Source organism: Falco cherrug, chromosome 3 (genome assembly GCF_023634085.1).
Source record: "Falco cherrug isolate bFalChe1 chromosome 3, bFalChe1.pri, whole genome shotgun sequence".
In the NCBI taxonomy this organism is placed as follows: domain Eukaryota; kingdom Metazoa; phylum Chordata; class Aves; order Falconiformes; family Falconidae; genus Falco; species Falco cherrug.
The window spans coordinates 93,593,716-93,617,274 of NC_073699.1; the positions used below are offsets into that span (position 1 = coordinate 93,593,716).

The 23,559-nt window shown below is 39.5% G+C and overlaps 1 long non-coding RNA gene across 1 annotated transcript in view; it reads left to right on the forward strand.

Moving 5' to 3' along the window:
* The first annotated feature begins 5,860 nt into the window (after positions 1 to 5,860).
* Positions 5,861 to 23,559, forward strand: part of LOC129735731 (uncharacterized) — a 132,027-nt gene continuing 114,328 nt past the window's right edge. The window contains exon 1 of the long non-coding RNA XR_008731571.1: positions 5,861 to 6,496. This is a non-coding gene — a long non-coding RNA (uncharacterized LOC129735731). The remainder of the gene's footprint in view (positions 6,497 to 23,559) is intronic.

Genomic DNA, 23,559 nt, shown 5'->3' on the forward strand with positions numbered 1-23,559 from the left:
GATTTCAAAGAAAGCTAGCAAAGATCTCGCTTAGCAACCAAGGGTGCAGTTTCACATTACACCTAATACACTGTGACTGCAGGCTGCTAAGAATGTGAGCAGTCCCCATCCATTACCCACAGCTGTAACTTTCCACACTCTTCTTTCCTCCCAGTCTAAGCGATTTTGTGGCCGTAGGGTGAAATTGTTCAGCTTTCTGATCTGAGGGAAAACAAATCTTTATCTTTCTTCCTCTTTTTTTCTGATTTTTTTTTTCTTCCTTTCCTGTGGAGGATGGATATTTGTCTGAGCAGCAAACCCAGCCAACTCCACTTGCAGCTGTGTGACTACAGGAGCCGGTGTTAAGTGTAGGGGTGGGAACCCACAGCTGGGCCAGGAGGGCTGTTTGAAGTGGTCCCAGATAACATACTGGTTAGGGAGGAATCAAGTTCAGACCTAGCTTGCAGCTAGCTACACCACAATCAGTAGCTAGCATTAGATGACATTAGATAAAGCTGTATTATACTCAAGTTTAAGGTCAATTTTATACTCTTTCCAGTTCATTTCCACATCACGCTACTACATGCTGCTTCAATTCCAGAGAACATTCTCACATGAGAGGGCTTGTTATCATATTCTTTATCCCAATAAGGGGACTGAAACACAGGCTTAAGTGTTTCCTTGAATCGGGGCTTAGAATCAAATCCTGCTGTAGCAGGGTTACTTACTGTTCCAGAAATACGGTTTGCCTGGCTTCTCTGATTCATCTGTGATTAGTGAGTCAGAATGGCTTTGAGAAGTGGATATTTTTCAAATGATCCAATTTTCCTAGTTTTTAAAATTCAAAATAATGGAGGTTCATTGAAAGGATCCAGATCCTTGCAAATTTGGCTAGCTCAGCAGATCTGCTCGATTTACGATCTCGTACAATGCTTCTGTTCCAATATGAAGTTTGAAATACGGCCTGAGCATGACAGGTTTCTTCTTAAGACTATCTAAAATTCCCTAAGGTCATAACATACTTCTAAGGAAGGATAAAGGATCTGTCCAAATTCAGAAACCTTTAAGGAAAACACCATAACCAAAACACAGAAAGAAGGCAAAGAGGTGAATTAGATGTCTGATAGAATAAAGGAAATATTCCTGGTTTTGTAACTGCAAGAATGCGGGAGAATAGGAATGTACATAGGAAGCCTGCAGGAGAAGCAGGAATTAAATTCAGGTATTCTGAATGCCAGCCCAGAGGTTTATCTTTCCTTCTTATTAGAGGGGGAAAAAAATGATCAGGAAATAATATCCAGTTTTGTTTATTTTTCTGAGATTTTATAATGTTTCCCATTCCATACAAGCCAAAAGCTTTTGAATTTTTTTAATGAAAAAAGCCAGTAAAAGGCTAAAGACTTTGTTCTGGCATACTGGATTTTTAATGACTTGTATGAAGTGTAGAAGTTTCACCAAGGAAGCCTGACCTCTGATTTCCTCTTTCTGCTGCTTTTCCGTAACCTTCAGGGCCTTTTGAGGTCTGTCCCTACTCAGCATCTCTCGGGCACTGTTTGGCAGCATGGCTGAGGTGCCATGGTTGTATGGCACAGACGGTTTGGCAGTGTACTCTTCACAGGTGTTGTCCTGATGTAAGTGAGCTGTAGCAGCAAATCACAACTTTTATATCTCACATCCTACGTTGGTAGTCCAACAACTGGGCCATATGCTACCCTAGGGTGAAGAAATCAGTGTTTCTCCTTTCAGCCTGAGATGTCATCCTTGTCAAAACTAGGAGCTTAGTCTCAGTTGTCAGAGTGGGGACAGTGAAAGTGGTCTCAGAGGAATGTTTCAGATACACTGTTTTAATGTGAAAAATTTAAGTCAGAAGATGCCCATCGAGCTATGTTAATAAGCATTTCTGTGCATTTAATAAAAAGACACTGTTACCGATACTGGGTGTAGGGCATAAGAGACGGATTTCTGCCTAATTCTCCAGAATAAATTTGAGCTGTGCAGAGTCCACATCCAGCCTGGGATATGCAGAAAGAAAAAAACTACACCCTGTCCCTGTTGTGTGTCCTTCAGAAGGGGAGTGGCCACTTAAGTGCTCCTTCACTTCAGAGGAATTATAGCTGTTTAGGGGCGTGAAATAGCTGTGAACAAGACAGGAATGTGATACAAATTGTTCTATGCAGAACTCAAACTTAGCTTGTCACTGCCTCTGCCTGTGCTTCTGCAACTGCCATTCGCATAGTTCCACGACAAACGCCTGTATTATGCATTTTTACATTCCCTGGATAGCTAAACCATGCCACTGACTTCAGCTGAAGTAATTTTGACCTCATGAATGCATTAGAAATGGGTTGTTAGGGGACCACCAGGGGTTGCAGGAGCAGATGGCTGCTCAAACTGCAGCTTTAAGAAGATGATGTGATTTGCAAATATCATTGCTCCCTGTCTTCTTCTCTTTAGGGGACAACTATGAAAAACTATACTATCTCTCCTTCTACTCCCTCACCCCCTGGCCAAAAAAAAATAATCCTGGGTGATCTTAGCACAGAACAGCACACAGTGCCTGTACTACCAGAGATGATTGCTGCAGGGGGAAAGAAAACATAGAGACCAGAAAAGGAAAATTACAAAACCAAGCCCAGTTCCCAGAGAGACTTCGAGGAGTTAAAATGAGCCAGATATCAAAAAAGCAGATCTCTAAAAATCCTCCATAGAGGTGAGGATTTGTGTGGTTAAATCTGATGGAAGGATTTAGTGGGCAGGGTCATTGGCCTAAAAAAGTAAGAGGGGTGGAAAATCTTGCAGCGAGGAACAAAGCTGCAAAATAAATCAAGATTTGATCAAGAATAAAACCAGAAGGAGTCTGTAGAGAAAAATCATAGAAGTAATGTAAGAGCGAGGAGAGGAAGTTCACAGGAGGTGTAAAGGAAAGAGTTCTTTTTAAATACTTCAGGCAAGATCTTCACGTCTTTGTGCAACTGGAAACAAATCTAGCAATCACCTTAGACTGAGCCCAGAAAGCTCTCTGTAGTCCTGCCAACAAATTCATAATATGAAGATTGCATTCTTCTAAACAGAAGAATAAGACTCTGAAGAAGGCTGTAGCCTTTTTTGCAGGAAGGACATAAACCAGAAATGTTTCAGGGTCCATCGCTGGCTGCTTTAAGGGAGAAGGAAGAAGTGAGAAATATTATGGCCTGCTTTAGAACAGCAAACACAAAATACGAAGTTTTCCTTTCAAATACATTATTATATATCAAGGGCACATCATAAAAAAAAAAAAATAAAAAATGAAGAGATGGAAGAGTCTAGAAATACAATCTGAATCTGATGTAGACATGAAGAGGCAGCACCATGATACTGCAGAGCAAACTTACAGCCGAAATAAAGATGAAATTAAAGTACAGGGATAAGAAGACCATAACTTAAAAAATTGTGTGAGTATTCAAGAGATCTTGATTAAGACTGAACAATACGATTGAGAAAATTAGAAGTGGAGGGTGGAACATCACAGGAAATAATTGAGGTGTAACTGAACTCCTGGAAATGGATGTGGGAAAAGGGGTTTTCTGAGGCTGAAAGGAAAGCAATGGGAAGGAGAAGGTGCAATCATAGCAGAGGAGGTGAGCCGTGACAGCAGTCTAACAAATACATCCCAGGGCCACAACTTCACCCAGGTTCCCAGTCAAGCACTTTCCACTGTTCCACTGAGGAAGAGCTAACCACCCCTTTCTAGAAGAGGACTAGGGATATTGAGTTTTTGTACTTTTTCTGCAGTAAGGAGTATTTGAGTTTCTTGGAAGGTGACAAGGCAAAGGGATTAAACAGTCAGGGAATGCTGATGAGGAAGTAAATTCTGGCTAATTGTGACTTCTTTCAGCAATTGTAGGGCTTTAATATATACTAGGAAATGCTTTGGGATAAGAAAAAGAAGAAATAATACATTGACAAGACCTAGAAGAAAGCCAGATCTTCAGTGACTCTTTTAAAGAATGAAATATTAAAATGAAGTCCTTATTGTTGTGCATTCAGTGATTGGTGAATATTTGTAACACTTGAGAAGAAGAGATATGTTTTGAAAATAATAAAGCATAGTGGTAGAATGATAGAACCAATGAAAATTTCTTTTATAAATTTTTAGATCCCTGGTTAAAAGAGGACTTTACAAAGACTACAGTGGTGTACTTGCCATTGTGCCATTACAAGAAAAAAGTATTTTAAAGCATGGAAACTGAGCCATCACTCTTTCCTGAGTGGGAGAGAGGCGTAGCAATTTTACTGGCTCAATATACTGTTTGTCTTAAAAATCAAGTCGCTAGGTGAAGGAGGCAGATGCTTCTGATCAAAATATATCTACAGGGAAAATTATCAAAAATTCCTATCTTAAATGCTTCCCTTTTTCATTTTCTTTCTATAGCTTTTTAGATTTCTTGTAGTATTCAGGGAAGAGGAAGTTATCTTCCTGGAGACAGTTTTAATGAAGTCCTAGGTTCAGCTGATGAGGGATCAGGACAGATGAGTACTGTCCAGAGCGAGATATTTAGAAAGGTTACAAATTTGTTAAAAGCACTGGATCTGAGTAATCTTTAGAGGGTGACGAATCATGATTTTAGAAACTCCGTTTACTATTTCATACTACGTGACACATATCCTATAATGTCTTGGACGATAATACATATCCTTCAGTGTCTTGCTATATCAACTTACCACTAAATCTATAGTGGTGATCAGATGGTCTGAATGATAGATGTGATCTGGGAAGCAGTTTGGTTTCAACCTTTTAATATTTACAGAGACTGAAGAGAGTTCCTTTATGTGACCAATTGAAAGTATAAGAAGTAGGGAGCGATTCTCAGAAATATTTAGGAGACAATGGTAGAAGCCATATATAAAATGAAATATGTGCTGTCAAGACCAAAAGAAGAGTCAAAAGGCATTGTTCTCCATAAAGCTTCCTCTCTTTAGAAGTCCAGGATCCAAGATGAACAACATTTAATAAAGACCTGTTTTGGAGAGCTAAATTTTAAAGAAAGGAGTAAATATGCCTATAAAAATCTAAGACAAGTTAGGAAGCAGGCCATGGGGGTTTAAAGGCTGAGTTTTACAAAGGCTTTAAAAAGAGTTTTTTGCTCCTATATTAATAGGCATTTAATGTGATCAAGCCAGGAGGAGATAATGCTTCCCCCAGATAGGAAGCAGGGAGAAATGTAGCATGTAAAGGGAAGTGTATGGCAACTACTTGTTATATAAATCTGTATCTTTAATAAATAATAAAATGAAAATTTGTGCTAAGACTTTGGCAGATTGACAAATGAGTATACCTCAAGTGAGTACACAGTACCAAGTATTTGTAATCTTATTTGTTAAGACTGTTTTAGATAGATGAATTGTGTACAGCAAAAGGAATGTCTCAACTGTATCACATTGCATAAAAACAACTTATCCCTGCACACCCCAAAAATCGTTTGATCAAATAGAAGAGAATATATGGAAGATACATTAAAAAAATTGGCTTGGGAAATAAGTTTAAGTTTTCTGCTTTATGCAAGAACTCTGTAACTTCAGAAAAGTGAATGGGTCTTACCACAGATTGATTTAGTTTAACAAGAGGAATCATGTAAGACAACGCATACCAAGGTATGCATCGTTGCTATTGTACTCTCTGTACAGGATCAGATGTTGCCCTCAAAGGCAGTAGATATAATTGTGGTGAGGCACAAACATGGGTTATAGACATCCAGGAAGATGAATTTGGAGTGTTCAGTTTTATTAAGTTGGAAGTGTTCAAACTGATGACAAGAACAAACAATCATTAAATATATACTACCACTTCAGTACTGTAGTATCTGTGATTCTAATTTTGTGCCCTGTTGTTAACAGCCTTGCACAGCCCTGGATTTGTTATGACCATCCACCACCCGTTGTTCTCCTGAGCACTGAGATATTGCTTCGCATGACCTATCTGCTCCAGCAGTGAAGTAGACCGACTGGGCCAGGCTGCTCTTCCCCTCTGCTCTCCTGAATTGTGACTCTGCCGATTCTCATAGGAAATCATCATCACAGAGCAGAGCTTTCATGTGTGTAGCCACTGGATACCCAGAAGGGGGAAAGGCAGAGGGAAAAGGCTGTTCCAGGGAAAGGACTGTTCTGTGCCCCAGCTGGAGGAAAAGAGAGGGGAAAGTTGCTGCATGTTCCTGTAGCTTGAGAAGATGCTTGTTCAACCCCCAATGAGCTTGGAGGGCATGAGGGTTACTGAGAGGAGAGGAGAAGACCCCTTCCCACCACCTCTGGGACTCCACTGACCTCTTATTTGAAAAGCTTGACAGTACTATGATATTGTTTATGGGGAGAAGTATTACGAAGGATTCAAAAAAGCTTGCAGCCCAAAACTGAATGTTGCCATGAGGGAAGTCCACTACTGGATGGGGCAAAAGACGTTGGGTTGAATTACTAGGGGAGAAGCAAAGAAGAAGAGGAATGGATACCGAGAAGTAACAGATCGCACTCCTGACATCTGAGGCAAGTAAAAGTTCATTGTGCAGTTTGCCCAACCTAGCCATTTTCTTTGATTATTTTTTTTTTAAATATGTTTTTTCCTACGCAAGATGCTTACATCATAAGTATTACTGCTTACTATTCCCCTTTTAAGCCTCTAATACCTTCAACTCTATGTAATTCCTGTGCACTCACTTCTGTTTGGCCACCATTGTGGTTTGCTTGTATTTTAGTCTCCCAACAATTTTTTTAAAAATCACCCTTAAAGAGACTTTCCTCCTGCAGTCTATCAGACCCTGCTTAGGAGGGCGTAAATCACTAGCAATGGCAAGTGATAGCAAGATGCAGTTAGCCGTAATTATCCTGGAGAGTGGTAACGCCTTGGGCCTGTTCCAAACTTGCAGACAGGCAGCTGAAGTCCCAGCTAGTCATACCCTTCACAAAAAGATTGTATATTGCTGAGCAAAAACTCTGTATGAGCACTGCAGTGTGGGACAGGTTCTTGGAATAGTTTCCTGCGGAAAATTTGATTGCTAGTGCACACTGTCTTCTGTCCAAAGTATCCATGGCAATATAAAATATGTTATAAGTTTAGTATGGAGAGAGAAGTTGAGGCTGGAGTGAAGACAGTTTAAACAGGAAACCCGCATTTCAAAATGCTGTAGATGTAAACCAACTCCTTTTCCACTGGTTTCTGTCGCAGAACCTGCTGTTGTTTAGCTTGCCTTCTTATTATTTGCTTTTATAATAGCCTCTATATTTACAAAGGATCAGTCTACATACAAGCCTCATTTAATGTCCATTTGCTACCATTTGCACCACATTACAAACTCATTTACAAAATGAATGTGAAAACAAATGTGAGCCCTATGGAAAGCCTCGCTGAGCCTGTGTGTGATTGCAGCCGTATGTAACAGCTCATAAATGGTGTCGGCTAGAGACTGTGCTTAAGTGCTACAGCACAGGAGCCTGTCATTTCCTTAACCAGTTTGCAGCATCTGTGTTTCTCTTGCCCTTTGCTTGGTTCTGTTAAGCCAGAGAATTCTTTCTAGAGCAGTCATTCTAAAAGCCAAATAGCTCCTCCGGAGCAGCTCACAATGCTGTCATCTTGAAAATATGCCATTGTGCTGTAAAGCGCTCTTAAGAGCTGCAGCATGCCGGCTTGCGTACTACACTGAGATGCAGAGGAAAATCAAACCCAGAGCTTCCAAAACAGTCGCACTGGCAGGTGAGCTGTAGTAGCAATGGGAGAAGTTTAGCAAATAAGAAATTCTTATGTTCTCAACCACCACGCTGGAACCTGCCACATTACAGTCTGTCCACATCTCCAGATACGCTCATTAGTTATGTCAGCCCCTCAGGCTCCATTTCACCACAGTCAGGTATGCGCCTCTTGAAGACTGAAGGCAATACTAGCCCTTTTGCATGTATGAGTGAATATGAAGTGCAGCAAAGAGCCTGATTTCAGAGATTCAGCCGCACTGCCAAGGGTTAAGGCCTTCAAGGTTCTTTGCAGATACAGGAGCTTTGCAAATGAAGCATCAACCACCTTGCAAACAAGCAGCCTCAGAACACAAGCTCAAGAACAGCCTTCTGTGTAAACAGCATTGGTAGCTTTCGGGGTAATAGTTCCTTTCTTGTTTAAATCTTGGACTTTGTTCATGAATGTGAGTTCTGGGAGGCACCCATGGGTCTGAGCAACACTGACTCACCTCAAGCATCAAAAATGATGACAAAAGTGAAGGATTCAGAAAAAGCTGGTCCAGCACTTAAGAGTAGGAGACCTACCTACTGTCAGGTCTGTCTTGCTCACTAGAAACAATCATCTGGAAGAGAAGAAACAAAACCGAGAGAACAATCAGTGCAACTAAATTAATTTAAACGGTCATTCTCCAGTATGCAGCTGAAACACAGAGCTTGTGTGAATCTCCATGTTTTCTTTCTCTACTGCTTATACAATAGATGCAAAACCTATTCAAAGTGCTTAAAGTGTACAGAACTCCTACTAACTCCATTGGGTTAAGGCTTGAGGTGCTGGGTGAAAAACAGATTTACACAGTCAAATTAGGGATAATAAGCATTACAGTGTCTTTACTCTTAACAAACTCCCTGTGAGTTTCAGTAGCCATCATACCCAGGATTGCCAAAAGGGATTTGACCCCTAGTTTAATGGCAAATGCTTGCAGTTATCAGGAATCCTCCCATCAAGCAACCTGCTAAGATTTCATCTGATGCTTTTCTCATATTCATAGACAAAATGCAAAGTCAGTTTTGTGGTTTTATGGTTGAATATGAGTTCTCTGTTTTGAAGCTTTTTGTATTGGCCTTTTTATTTTCCAGTCAGAAATTTCAGTAGGCCCAGTCCTGACAGAGAATGCAGGCAAGACTCCCACTGTCTTCAATGCTAAAATACGATTTAATGCTTATAAAATCTGAAGAAAAGCAAATGTATTTCCAGTTATAAAAAGAATCATGCAGGGAAACTCCCTTTATTTTCCATTTCTGCTCATAGATGAGCACGTAAAATAATCTGTAGTTGACTGCTACACACAGAAAGGCAAAAAGGAGTTCTGCCAGAGAATAATATTATACTTAAATTTCTACTAAGTATTTGCATAAGGTCTTTCACATAATAGTTTCTAATATGGCTAGGAAAAGTCATAAATCTTTCATTTTTGGTCTGCTGGCTGAATTGTTTTCCCTTTTGTTCTTGTTCTGAAATTATTTTAAAAGGTAATTTCTTCTCATCTACCACACAGTGATGGTGAACCTAGTGAAGTTTGAATTTTGCTGTTTGTTTTTTTTTGAAATTTATCTATAGTTTTTGACATTTCATAGAAGTTGTATCTTCACCTCTTTCAGCAATTGGGATGAAAAATATGGTAACTGGTCTGCCTTATGGGAATTACTGTGCTGTTGAATTCAGTCGAAAGAAAATAGCAATGATTTCTTACATTTCTCCCCAGTTCTATCTGAAATGAAGATGTATTGAGGTAGGTGAAAATATTTGTGGGTGAGGGGAGCATGCAAGGGCTGGCTGAACTTGTTTGAACTTCAGTCTGGTGGTATTCTGAGGTTAATGTTAAGGGTTAGGCCAGTTCTTGTGTTATTCAAATAAGTTTGCCTGTCCTTAATAGAGCTCTTGAAGCGGACAATTTAGTGTGATACGATGACTGTCTAAAATTACTTCAGGATAACAGAGATTTAATTCTTTGTGAAAGCAGACAAAAGGATACGTGTTTGATGTTTGGAAGTGTGATTTTTTCTACAACAATTTCATTTGAAAGTAGGACACTACTTTTTCAAAAGATGAATTAGTTTATAATCGGAAAGATAATATCCCACGAGCCAAACTGATGTCAAGTGTTGCGTTACAGATCCAAGAGTCACAACTCTGAGACAGAACAGATAATCCTGGGATATGAGAAAATAGAGCTGGAACAGATGTATGGCACCCTATGGGAGTGCTCACAGCTATTTGTGAGCCAAAGAAGTACATGTATTTAAACCCTTTCTTGCTTTTTTCTGCATTTTGTTTGCTACTCTTGCTGAATCAACTCCATTTCAAAACAGCCCTAACCTCCTGCTTGATTAAACAAAGACTGAAGGTCTGATACCAGTTTTTCAAAGGCAGAGTTGTAGCCACAGAGAACAGATGTGGGAAATTGGTTTTAGAAATGATAGTTTAGAAGATGCAAGCATCTCCAAAGTTGAAAAGCAAACTGGAAAAGAATTACTGAGGGAAATTAGAACTGTGGTTGCATTATGAGTTCTTATCATTGAGATCAGTGGGACCTTTTAACGATCTTATTTTAGACCACAATGTTCAGAGGTTTAAATGGCACCTGCTTTGCACAGTACAGTTGCAGATTGAAGTGTTCTTTTGTAGTAAAGTGAAAGGTTTGCAGTTTTTATGATAAGTTCTAGTGTTCTTTATTAATTTAATCATATTAAACTTAGCAAATACAGGACCTGATCCAGCAAATATTTGATCTTACAAGCAGCTTGACATAAGTAACTGTGTCCAGTTCTCCCATACATTTAGCAGGGGTGGTACTCAAACTCCTCTGAATAAATTATTTTCAAAGATGAGCCTGGAAAATGTCTTCAAACTAAATACATTTTGGGTGGGAAAATGCAAAACTGAGAAGTTGTATTTTCAACTCGCAGAAAACCAAGAAAATACAGCATAGTTACTCTTCAGAAGGCATATTCATAGCTGTATTAACAGCATTTGAGACAACTACCACATGTTTAATATCTTGAGAAATCTGAGCACAGTCTTCCTGCTTTTTCTGCCAGAGGGAGTGACATAACAGGAACCATCTACATAGCTTTCCATTTTAAACCTAATTTCCATTCTCTTTGTTTATGGTTAAGGTCACACACTCTGGCAGTCACAAAAATAGTAAAATTACATTAATCTGTAAATCAAAATACTTCTATCTCAGAATGAATTGTTTGTAGCTCTCTTTAAATTGCTAACCTCCCTAATATTTGCAGGGGACACTCATTTTCTCTTCCCAGTCCCCTCTACCTCTCCCTCACATCACATAATTTAAGCTGTGAACCTCAGCAAGCAAGGACAAGGAGAGAGCACCATCCAGATGTCCCATCATCAGTAGCAGTCATCTTAATGAAATAATGTGCTGTTGGATTGAATGTGTACAGCCTATCTAAGAATGGCTGGCTGCTCCCCAGAACACTTGTGCTTAAAAAAAATGAAAAGCCTTTAACCAGCCTTGGGGTGGGGGTGGGGGGCTGGGAAGAGAGAGGAAAGGAGAGAATATTAGGATAGAGCTAGCAAAAGAAAGAAGTTGTTTGCAGAACTGAATAGATACAGAGACAAATAAGCCACCAAATGTGGATGAAAGGGACCTCAGGGTGTGAGAGAAAGAAAAAGCGTGACGGGGAGTGGGGCTGTGGAATCACTGGCACCAAAAGAAAAGAAAAGATAGTGATAATAGGAAAAAAACCCTATGTACCATTTTCCAGCAAAGTACACTAGGAGTGAAAGTCAAAGCTATACATAAATTTTCTAAAATCATGGAAAAGAAATATTAAACTCCTGCTTTGCATGGTGATAGTGGAAAGTGCTAGAGTTTTTGGATTTACATTTTCACACCTTACTGGATCAAGCTAGCAAACTTTATACTATGAACATCACCATAGCACATGATTGAAAAGCAGGAGGAAAGAGGAAAGGTTAAAAGGCAGCTATTAGCATTGGGGAATTAAAAGGATTGTATTATGAGGAAAGTTGGAAACGTGTTTGTGCACATGAGCGTCTGCATGTGTATGCACCTGCAGGGCTGTTCTAAAACATCCATCCAGGCTTCTGAACTGAGGATTAGAATGTGTACTTGTCACTGCTGTCACAGTGACTATTAAATTAAGCAGTTATTTTTTGCCAGACTTTGCCCTCTCATGGCACTGTTTACCTATGTAATCATGATAATTAATATTGTCGAAATCCTAGACTGAGCTCCTTAGGGGAAGACTACCTCTGTAAAGCTTAAGATGAGCCTCATGCAGTGGTTTCTCAAGCCCCTAGGCATCTTTGGGCTACTGGAGAGATAAAAATAATAATCTGAAAGGAAATCTGCAGTAATATTTAACTCCCCTAAAGCTCCCCCTGAATCTTACCAATATGAAGACCTGTCATCTGCCTTTATTTCTGATTTCTTACACTCTTAAAGTGCTTGCAGAACAAAATCAAACCACAGTATGACTTGAAATGTCATCTCTGTGTAGATAATACATTTTCAAATGCATCATAAAAAGGAATTAAAGGCAGAGCATCAATATCTACATGTATTTTGGGGATACAAAAGGAAAGAAATTCCACAGGGTTGCAGAGCAGATGATTGTATAACCAGGAATGACTGACTCATGCTGAAAAAAAAAAAAAAATAGCCTGCCTGTTAGGAAGGCTTTTTGTCAGTGATGATTTTGGAGCTTTAAAATAGTCCATGGTGAGAATAAACTCTGGCCTTGGGTGTCCGATTTCCCAAAACAAAGAAAGGGTGAGCTCTTCACTTGGCCTTTGTCCTCTTTGTTCTTTGAAAAGGTCCTTCCTTCCTGGTGAGGGAGAAGTCCTGGAAGGGCCAAAGGTGGGCAATGGCCAGGTAGGGATGGGTGGGGAAAAAAGAGATACCGCCCCTCAGCTGCAGTACTGCAGGGATTCCTGGCAGGTCTGTAGTTTGTGTTGCTGAAAAAATTTCCTCTGCAAAAAAAGCTTTCCACTGAAAAAATGTGTCTTCATCAAACTCACAATAATTTCTGATATGACACATTCTCAATCTGCCTGTCGGTGCCAAAGTGTTCTCATTGTTGATACTATTGCCTGACTTGTCCCAAAGTACTTAAGATGATTTAAAGTTATTTAGACATTATAGTTGCTGGCTTCTCAATAGTTCTTTTGCATAAACCTACCTTCACTGAGAGGGAAAGACTCCCATTGTGATTCAAGGACCTGTACGTCTGACCTCCATACCATGCAAATTTGTGGAATTTATGCTAGAGGATACATAGATAAATACTAGGGCTTTTGTAGCAGGGTGTCACATCTCATAAATCTGTTTAAACACTCTGAAGGAGTGTTTTAAAACACCTCTGAAGGTCATGTTTTAAGATTCTCTGGTTATCAGCAAAGTATATTGCATTTTCAAAAGTCATTCAACAGAGACTCACAAAAGACTCCTATGGAAGCTGCTGCTGGATAAAAGGGAAGGCTTTTTTGTATATTAGGAGCTGACTACCAGGAAATCAAAGCAGATGTTTGGAATGGGCTGACATTTCCAGTGGAGTTTCTTGGGCATCTCTATTGGGACAACTCAGGTTCTGCAATGAGCTGGGAAAAGAGGTAAACAGTGAGAAAAGACACTGGTAGAAGAACCTTGCAATATCACATTACAAGTTTAGAGTAGCTGAGGGAAAATATCAGCAGCAAGATCATTTCTTTGCTCTGTTTTTTTTTTTTATTCTTTCTGAAATATCTGCTGCTGTCTACTGTCACAGCTATTGAACTAAGTGGCCTTTTGACCCAACAGGCGTGTTCATCTGAGTCAGACAATTTGGAAGTGTGTGGCCTTTGTTCTTTGTATTGTGTGGTCAGTATTTTTGATTCACTATGATCTTGAAGTACAAACCCTTTCACTTGAAAGTTCCTCATGAAGATTTTGCAGTACTGCCTTACTGTCCTTAACCTTGTTCCTATTGCCAGTTTCTCATACTCTTTGTTTCTGGGTCAGTATTTTCCTTCTTCTAGCTGTTTTTATCCATTCCAAAATGCAAAATAAATATTTAAACGGAAAAGGAAAAAAAAAAAGCATCTTCTATGACAGGGGAAAGGAAATTTTTACTTGCTGAGAGTTGAATAGATCCTTTCAAACACATTTAACAAGCTTCCCGCTAACAGAGACTTCAGTGTTACACAAGAATAATGCAAATGTGTGTGTGTGTACATACAGATGTTAAAAATGGTGGTGGGCTGTGTAAAATGATATCATGGTTCACATCTGCTCTACCAGTTACATGTAAGCCACTTTTGCTCCAGGATATGAGACAATGAACATTAGATAGGAGTTCCTTCACTGACCCAAGGCTGTTGTTTTCTTCTGCCTCCTTGGGACACGGACATTTCACAAAGCTCTCAGGTCTCTCAGAAGTTAGCTAAATCTAGACTGATCCAGGCTGTTCACTAATGCAAGCAGTGGTGAATTATTAATAGGGATGCTTGTCCACTACTCATGTTGATTCATCAGTGGTGACAAAGTTGAGGAGCAGAAGCTGTTGCCACCTCACTTTGTACCAGCCTTTCTTCAGAGAGTCCTGTTGAGGTAGATACAGCAGAAAGCGGTGGAGAGGATAGGCAGCAAAAGGAACTCTGAGGGTAACAGTCTTCTCCGTTGCAGCAAAGCAGCTCTGATTTCAATTTACCCTAACCTTCACCTGTAAACCATTACAAATATGAGCGTGCAGGAGATGTTACACACCCTTTGCAGCTCTCCTTGCAATTGAAGCAGCAGCCTCCAGCAAAGAGCAAGCAGGCAGCCAGAAGCTGTAAGTACTTCAGCCATCCTCAATTAATCTGCTATTGCATGTGAACTGACATCCCAAGCTCACTGAAGTCATTCCACGTATAATGCATTCCTAAGCTTGCCAAAGAGCAGCAGTCTCTTCACTGCTACCACATTTTCTGTTTCTTGCTGTCTTTAGGAAAGGGAAAGAATGAAATAAAACTATCTCTGCCTACAGGCTAGAAGCCTGCTGACTTTCAATCATTTTAATAGTCAATTACAGTCAAGAATACTTGTTTTACCCCTCCTCCATATCCTCACATATAGATCTGCCCTGTCACAAATCATTCATTGTGGACTTAAAGAAATCGCACACATGACTCCCAGCTTAGCCATTAATGTTGCATAATAAGCCACCTATAGCATTTTCTTAAATGAATTTTCAGATAACTAACAAAAAGTGAGCACTGTTAGTATGTTCTCAGGTCTGTTTCGGGGCTTGTGAGATAGATTACGTGTAGAAAGGCTTGTGACTTGAATACAAGCCAGCTGTCACATGAATAACGATATAAGACTTCAGCCTTTGTAAACAAACCATATCAGTGGATTCTGCTTTGATTTTGTTGTAATTGGCTTTAAACAAATCTTCTGTAACTGTTTAGCATCTGGTGGCAGAACTGGAAGATATTGATGTTAATAACCAAGCAAACCACTCACTATCAGATTCTGATAAACTATACTGTATCTCACTCCAGTGGAGTCACTCAAGGAACAAGGAGCTATTCAAACATAATAAGAGTTTAAGCATCTAGTCCAAGGTATTCAAAATTTATATTTACAGTTGCCAATCCCTAGAAAATCTCAGATATGAAAGATTTGCATAGTAAAAGCCAAGTTTATGCACAAATGTTCTGGCAGATGTGAAGAGAAAAATGTCCCTCTATGAAACCCAATTATTTTTTTCAGACCAAATTACACATCTTACATTAAAACAACTCTTGAAACCCCCTCTGAAAGAAACTAGTTAATGAAGTTGATCAGCACTTACTGATTGTTGTTCTGGTAAGTGGTGCTGGGATTTGTTTGCACTTTATGTTGGATAGTGTCTTTTTTAATAATGTGAAGAACTAATCAAATCCCCTTACTTCGAAATATTCGAAACCTCTATTCCTCAGAGTTCTGCTTCCTTTGGAATAGTTATCTGCTTCAACGATTACCAATGAGTACCAATTACCAGCAGAAAAAAATAACAGAACAAGCTACATTCTGATGAGTGAAAGGGTCATTCCTACTCTCTGTTCGTCTTGATAATTTCCAGTGCTATGCAAATAGCAACGGACATTATCATGAGTCATGTGGAAGAAGTTATCAGCTGAACACTGACTCCAGAGAAATTCTTCCTAAATACAAGTGACATATTTGGAGGTAATGAACAGCAGAAATATGAAGACATTTAGCTTCTGATTTGATAGTGAACACTCCCTCTACAGTATTGCAAATGCACATGTGCATTGATACAAATACCTGATGTGGTCGGACAAGTCTAGCAATATAAATATAAGCCTTTATTCATTGTCTTATTTCCGCATGGCACTGCTGGCCTCAGTCCAGAAGAGGTTAAAGATGTGTGTAATTTTCAGCACATCTGTAGCTCCATTGTAGTCCTTTGAGGGTAAATTACAACTTGTAGTTATTTTTCCACATGTACTGCAAATTGTATTGCAGCAACATGAGAACAAATGTTTCATACAAAAGCTTTGTGTGTTTCTTGTTTTAGCTCACCATACTATTAAATATCAGTACAGAGGCCTCTTTCTTCCACTTTCCACCCCTGCAATTGATGCCTGTGTGTTTTTAAATGAGCATTGAGGGGGACACGGTATGAAGTAGTTAGAACACTGCGAATTGAAATGCCAGCTTTATTTTACAGCAACATCCCTCTATAGAAAAGACTCCTGTGGCTCCTTGAAGAGGTAGGTAGATACACTCAATACCTGTGGACCTGAAACTCTACTAAAATTGTGGAGTGAGACAATGTGACCATCCAACAGAATACCCTGCCAGTTTGTCAGAGGTCAGGGGGCATGATTTGAATGCTACTGAGAAATGAGACTGAGATGTTGACCAACTGGACAGTAATTTTTATCTTTAAACCATAACAATTTCTGAATACTAATATTTATGCTTGGTCTCTTTGACAGCATCTCTTTGCCCTGACTTCTTGTTTAACACAGTGATAGAGCAGTCATGTCAATAATATTACTAGTGATACTAGTATCCACAAATCTGGTCATGCAAAACCTCAGCATTTTCAGAGACAGAATCTGGTGCACTTAGACAGACCTCATCTAGTTAGGAAATTCATGTTGTGTGTTTGAATCATAGCCTGCACCTGCAGTTCAGATTCTTCTTACACTGTAACAGAATCTGGTTGCAGCATTCTAGCTTCAAGCAATCCGGAGGTATTTTAGGAAGATCACAGTATAAAACATGGCTGTCAAATGGTAGGATTTTCAGCAGTTTGCTGCCAACTGGATCTGTGGTTTTTTACTGTCAAAATGCCCCAGTGTAACAGGGCTGACCATACAAGGTGTCAGAATATTAGGCAAGCTTAACGAAAGTCAGGCAAGGTTTTGATATTCATAACCCTTTTGGCTCCAGTGTCTTCAGAATAGAAATGTGGTAGGACATTGTTAGTCAGCATGGATAACGCAAAATATTGGATTTAATTCCATAGATGTGCATGTTGGCTAATGTAGCATGAGATGAGGAGATCCAAATTGGAAGACCACACTCCTTCCTGAGTAGCAAAGGGATATCAGATGTTTGAAGGCAGGTAGGTCCAACAAGTTTGTCAATAGGTTGTGGCAGGTGCCATTTGACAGGCAGCGTTACTAGATGGACAGGGTAAGTCAGAGTTCTATCAAAAGAAAATATGAGATAGAGCAGATACGGACTGTATTCCATTGAGAAACTAAACTTGAATTACAGGAGAAATTACAATAGCAAAGCATTCAACTGCAAATGCCAGTTATGGTAATACTACTGCTGAATCAGGTTTCAAGTTATTTTCAAGGTCAGAAAAGTCCTAAGAATAATGCCCAAACAGATGTCATCAAGTCAGACTATTTACAAGCTCAAGTTTCAGGCAGATCATTGACGTACATACTCAAAAGAGTTGGCAATATTTCAGAGCCTAGAGGAAGTCCTTTGAGTTAAGGTTTTCTAAGTGCCATTCATGAAGACTTCTGAGCAGTGGTTGAAAAACTAAGCCCCAGATTTAAATAAACTATTTTAGGCAGTTTCACTAGAGAATCAGTGGGCTGTGCCATGTGTGTAGGGAAGTCAGATACAGGACAGTATTGCATTTTACCTTTTTCGTTAGTTTCCAGTGTGGGCTGTCAGTGGAAGAACTTGACCATGCATACTGCAATCATAGTGAAAATCATCTAGCTCTGCAATGAGAAAGATGCACATCACTGACAAGATCCATTCAAGGATGGGATATCCTCATGCTTTGTAGCTAACAACAAGCAATGTTACAGCACGGTAATTACCTGTGTGGCATAGATGCTACCTGGTTTTTACAGGCTGGTCATCCTGTATTTAGCAATCCAGGTCTGAGTTGCAGGACCGAGATATTTCAGGAATTGCCTTGCAGAGGTAGCAGTTTTTGCGTCCTTGCATGTTTTCTCTAATCTACTCATCAAGATACATTCTTGAGTATTAATGTGTGCAATATCAATGTATGGACTAATTAGATGGGATCTTGAGCTGTGACTTAGAGGATGCAGAAGTAATCCCAGCTTTATGGGATTTAATGGCCTCTTGGTAACCACCCACTCAGAGGTTAATGCCCTCTCTAAGGCTTGTAGAGGATTTCTGGTCTGGTTACCAGTGTCCCACAAGGAGAATCTCCACATGTTAGTTTTGTTAAAATAAATGTCAAGAATATGGATAGGGAGAGACTTGAAAGTAAACAAAATACCAAGGCCAGCATTCATTTTAATTATGTTTACTTTTCCCCATATGGAAAGAGGTAGCAGTCACCATCTATTTAAGCCACTAACTGCATAATTAATAGGGTTAGGTTAACCTTGACTGTGAATTTCCTTTGGAAACTGGATGCCAATGCGTTTGAAGTTCCTTTGTTCCCATCTGAATGGCCCTGTAGAGGGAGTGCTTCCAACTTACTTAATGAGATGATCAGTCCGTTCAGTTTATTCTGATTTATTTTATAAACAGAAAATACAGTGCAAACTAGACTGATCTGGGATCGTACAAAGTAAGAGGATACAATTTGCATGTAAAAGGATTTTTATCTTCTAAGCTGCTGTCTTGAGTCCACTTATTCCTTTAAGAATACAGTCCTGCCAGACTGAGGTGAAAAGAGACACTCCTGAATAGTTCCTTGAAAGAGTCTGAAAAATGGTAGGAGGGAAAATAAATCTTTGTCAGGGTATTATACTTGGAACTATTTCACACATAGCCATATATGACCATATATACCTCAGGGATTTTCACCCCACGGTCAGGTAATTCAGAGTGATCCAAGAAGGCAACTACAAATCGCAAAGCTTTTGTTGATCAGTTTGAATTCACTCTTCAGGTATCTGTACTTCCATGGGAAAACATTGATGAGTTCAAAACTGGACAAACTTGCCAACTACTGGTCTGTGTAATGTTCAGTGTGTGGCTAGGTCAGTCAATCAAAACCTTCTTCCGGTTAGAGAAAAATGGCTGCATAGGGACTCTATCATGTGGATGGGATGCTAATATTAATCAATTGATGGTTGTCTGAACTTTTTAGAAAGTAAATCTAACCTGATTAGCCTGAGCACTATGATTCATGACCTCATCAAACCTCTTATCAAATATAGTTTTATTTGATTTGAAATAGTTTTATATGAGGAAGACGGGCAAATACCTGTTGTGGTTCTGCACAGCTTTTTCCACTTTAAGGACAGATTTAAAGACTTTTCTTCCAGTTGGTTGTAATCTTTCTGTGTGTTTTCAAAATAACTGCTTACCAGCTCAAAGCTGAGAGTCTTCTTGAAGATTTGGTGAACTTCTCCAGGTACAGCCACAGAGCTAAGGGCTTTGGCTCTGCTCTTTTTCCTCAAGGCCTTGTTTATCTCTGCTGGTTGAGAAGGGTAGATGAGCCACACCTACAGCTCTGCTGTGGGAGTCTGCAGTTGTTACAAAGCCACCCATTTCCTCTGCTATGTGGTGAATCATTTTTGTGAAGCGCTAGTCAGAATTTCAGAAACTGGTTAGTGATTGCTTTTTGGTTATTAATTACTCACCTTTGATCTAATGTAAATGACACTGTTTTCAGACCTACTGGATTCTTACCTTTACTTTGTATGGAATAAATCTGTCTTGCTCAAAGCCCCACATGACTGAGCCCCACATTCAAGGGAGACAACGTCAGGTTGGACTGAGAGAAGCCTATTTATTTCATGATAGTGCTAAACTGCTAGTGTAAGATTTTATTGGGAATGTCTGTCTAAGAAGTCTGGTATCAAGCATTTTCCTAGATCTCTGACCTGATCCCGGTGGTCCTCCTCCTTATTGATGATAGAACAGTACCTGATCCTTGTAAACCATTTTTTACATGTTCCATACATAGGCATTTCTTATACAGAAAATAAGCCCATATTGACAAAAGGTTTATTTTTCAAAACAAAAGAGTGCTAATCTGTGTCTTCCTACATGCTGAGTTTTTCTGAAAAAGCAAAAATTGCAGGATCTTTGATGCCTAATAAGAGATTATAATTGGCTTAATTTCATTATTAGGTACTGAGTCCTTTCCATGTTCAGGAATGGTGCCGAAGAAAATATCTGCGAATAGGTAGAAATGGGAGATGGGGAGAAAACACGGTGTTTTTAAGAGAACACTAATATTCTCAGAGAAAACATTTAATGGCTTGTAAATATTAGTTTGAACAAGACTTTAGCTTACCAAATCCCCTTGTGAGAGGTGGGTGAACTGAAAAGCTTCTCCAATAGATCAAAACTAGCACTGCATTATTCAGACATGAATTTCCTTATGAGTTTCCATTTTACACCAATAGGCTGCATTTTGCAGATTTACAGCAAAGCCCAGTGCTAGAAAAATGGTTGAGACACAGTGAAATTGCATAAGGCTGGCTACAGGAAGGGTTGAAAGTAGTGTGTAGCTGAATTTAAAATGTCATCAGCTAGAGAATTCTGCCTCTATTTTCTGCTAAATATTGCCAGTGCACAGGGATGAAAATCAGGCAGGACTGGTGGAACAGTCAGGCTTTCTAACACCGCTTTGCTGCCGGGAGCTGTAAGAGGAAGAAAGGAGAACTCAGGCAAAGCAAGTGTATCCGTGCTGTGGATACTCTGACCCACCAGCAGCTGCTGCTGAAACTGGTCCTTGTTTTCTCTGTCTGGAACAAAGAGCAAAGATCAAAGTTTAATCGGAGTCAGCTCCTTTTCCCTACTCATTTGCTCTTCCACCTGCTCCCTCTGCTGGTAAAGTCAAGGAGACCTAAAGAAAGGAAAACGGGAGTGAAAAAGGAAGACAAAATGGTGGTCTTACCCTTCACAGTTTGCCGACGAACTGAAAACCGAATTTTACTGCACTAGACCTGTCTTTTATAATACTTCATGTCATCTTGTCTTCATTATCCTTGGGGGGAGGGGTCATCTGTTGTGGTAATACTGGAACCTTTTTATGAAATAAAGCATCCTGTTCTCCTTTTTGAGTTTAAAAGTTTCAGGAAAGAAAATAGTGTAAACCAGTTCCTCAGAGATGGCTTTTCGTCTGTTGAATTAGTCCTCTTTTCCATCACGTTCTTAAAGCACATCATGGAAAATCACTACCACTTGTCTTTTCTATGTTGTAATTGAGTCTTCCAGGTTTTTAAAGGATGACATTCTCTTACTGCTTTTTCAAATCTTAAAACCAAATCAAGGTATTTGGTGCAAAGGAGCAGTGGCTGTCCTCTTTTCTAAAGGTGAATTTTCACAGTACAGCTGTCACAAAACAGATCGGTCCCACTTGCACCTTCCTCTCTAACACACTCTCCATTGCATGTGCCATCCCCTCCTTTGTGCTGGCTCTGGCGTTGCTCCAGCTGCAGCATGAACCAATTCATCTTCCTAAACAAGCAAAAACGTTGTTTTGGATTTTGCTAGCTTCATTTCATCCCATCTTAACGGGGTGAAATTAACTGAACACAAGGTCAGAAGACAGCCAGAGAGAGCTTCAGAGATGGGGCAGTGGCATGCAATGAACCATTAGACCTGCTCAAGGAATATGGTACAACTTTCACACCAAGTTCTGGTGGAAAGAGACAGTAAACATTTCTGATAGATAAAACTAATTCAAGCCTCTCTTTGTGTATGGAATTGGTCCTTTAGTAGGCTTGGGATGAAATGTAAGGCTCTTGAACATTTTGACTGAAGCTAGTTGCCAGTAACATCAGCTGATGAGAAGCCGGACTCAAAAAGGCATGAAGAACTCTTGCCCTCCCTGACTAGCTCCTTCTACTAGAGTATGTGAGGCTGTATGTAACGTTAAAAATTCACTATCATTGTTACCACCCTAATCACCAGCTAACGTTACGGTATTTTTTTTTACGCATCCTTCAGAAAGATCACAATTCTCAAGCTGTTTCTCCCTGATCTTCCCCCAGTCTCATTTTGTCTCAATAGTACTCTTCCTGGCGCTGTTTCTGAAGTCTGTGATGCTTCTTTTCACAAGGAGGTTCTATTTTCAGCTTCTCTTGTTCTCAATGACCAACCATGCATGCTCACTTTATCTAACACTTTTTTACCTCAGCAACATCCTCAGATATTTTCTCAAAGTAATTTTTGTCATGAAGTAACATGAGAGGGTCGGATGCTCCTTGTTCAGCTATCTCGATTACAATGGACTGAATAACAGCCTCTTTTTGGTGGTGAATTTGGCAAGTAAGGAAGTCCCTTAACACTCTTAACAGAAAAGGAAAGGGCTGCAGAGAGGTATCTAATTGATAAAAGATGAAGAATATATGATTCAGCTGTATGGATTTGTATGGATTTTAGGAGGCAGAGAAAGGAGCTCTGGAGCTCTGCGATTACTGTCTGCTTTCTATCAGATCGCTGTGTGATTGCTGAGCATCACGTTAATCTTTGACACAATAACTAGGTGAGCATGGAGAATACCGGAAAGTTTAATGTACAACATAGAACAGAGCATGAAGAGTCTGCCTTTAAAACTCACTTTCTGCAGACATCTTATCACCTAAATGTTCTTAGACAGCAAACATAAAAGGACACAAGAACAATCAAAGTTAATTCTCTTTTACATTTAAGCAAAATGACTCATGGAAAATATTTTCTACGTGGAATAGAAAACTGTCTGGAAAAATGATTTTGTGCTTTGAGGAGCCCTTTGCAGGGTGTGCCTTATTATGGGTAAAACTGTCATCCTACATGTTGCCACCTGTGTTAGACACAGCCATGATTTAGTGATAATTGACATCAATCATTTTAAACAAGCATATAAATTTACATTTCTTTTCTATCTCTTTTGTTTAGAAATAAATGGCTATATCCGTATATGGAACCAGAACTTCTGCTGAATTATAGGGACTAGTAGTGCAAAGTGATACTCTATCACCTAATCGCATATTTTCAACACTTTTTTTCCTTTTTTTCATTTTCCCAATTGGCTACATATCTTCATTGCATCAGCAACAGCAGATGATGGTTGTATTGAGTTTCTTTACCCTAAATCTTCTGCCTTTAGATTTCCTGCATGAACTTCTTATAGTGTGTATGCTACCTGTCCCCATTAGTTCAATAAAGGTGGGATTTTTTTGTTTGTTTTTACCTGAGCAGTTTCCCCACCTTCTCTCAGTATGTGTGTATCATTTCCATCTTCTTGTTGATCCAGCTAAGCTATTTACTGTACACACCATACAGCAACTCCTCATTAGTGTATGTTTTCTAATGCTGAATTCATGGTGATCATGAAGATGAAAGGATGAACCTAACAAAGTTATGACCATCTGAGAAGTGATTAAACAGGAAACTCCCCTGAATTGTGATT